Below are 933 nucleotides of genomic sequence, written 5' to 3' on the forward strand. Positions count from 1 at the left end.
AGAGTACAAAGGAAGTAGGAGTATCCTTAAGAGGGAAATCAGGAGGGCAAAAAGGGGACATAAGATAGCTTTGACAAATAGAATTAAGGAGAATCCAAAGGGTTTTTATAAATATATTAAGGACAAAAGGGTAACTAGGGAGAGAATGGGCCCCTCAAAGATCAGCAAGGAAGCCTTTGTGTGGAGCCACAGAAAATGGGGGAGATACTAAATGAATATTTTGCATCAGTATTTACTGTGGAAAAGGATATGGAAGATATAGACTGTAGAGAAATAGATGGTGACATCTTGCAAAATGTCCAGATTACAGAGGAGGAAATCAACTAGGTAAAAACAAGGGCTGCAGATGCTGGAAACCACATTCTAGATTAGAGTGGTGCTGGGAAAGCACAGCAGTTCAGGAAGCATCCAAAGAGCAGGAAAATCGACGATTCAGCCAAAGGCCCTTCATCAGGAATAGAGGCAGAGTGCCTGCAGGGTGGAGAGACCCTCCTCTCATTTATCTCTCCACCCTGTAGGTACTCTGTCTCTATTCCTGATGAAAGGCTTTTGCCCGAAACGCCGATTTTCCTGCTCCTCGGATGCTGCCTGAACTGCTGTGCTTTTTCAGCACCACTCTAATCTACAGAGGAGGAAGTGCTGGATGTGTTGAAATGGTTAAAGGTGCAGAAATCCCCAGAACCTGATCAGGTGTACCCGAGAACTCTGTGGGCAGCTAGAGAAGTGACTGCTGGGCCTCTTGCTGCGATACTTGTATCATCGATAGTCACAGGTGAGGTGCTGGAAGACTGGAGGTTGGCAAACATGGTGCCACTGTTGAAAGGCGGTAAAGACAAGCCAGGGAACAATAGACTGGTGAGCCTGACCTCGGTGGTGGGCAAGTTGTTGGAGGGAATCCTGAGGGACAGGATGTATATGTATTTGGAAAGGCAA

This window comes from Chiloscyllium plagiosum, chromosome 35 (genome assembly GCF_004010195.1).
Source record: "Chiloscyllium plagiosum isolate BGI_BamShark_2017 chromosome 35, ASM401019v2, whole genome shotgun sequence".
Taxonomy (NCBI): domain Eukaryota; kingdom Metazoa; phylum Chordata; class Chondrichthyes; order Orectolobiformes; family Hemiscylliidae; genus Chiloscyllium; species Chiloscyllium plagiosum.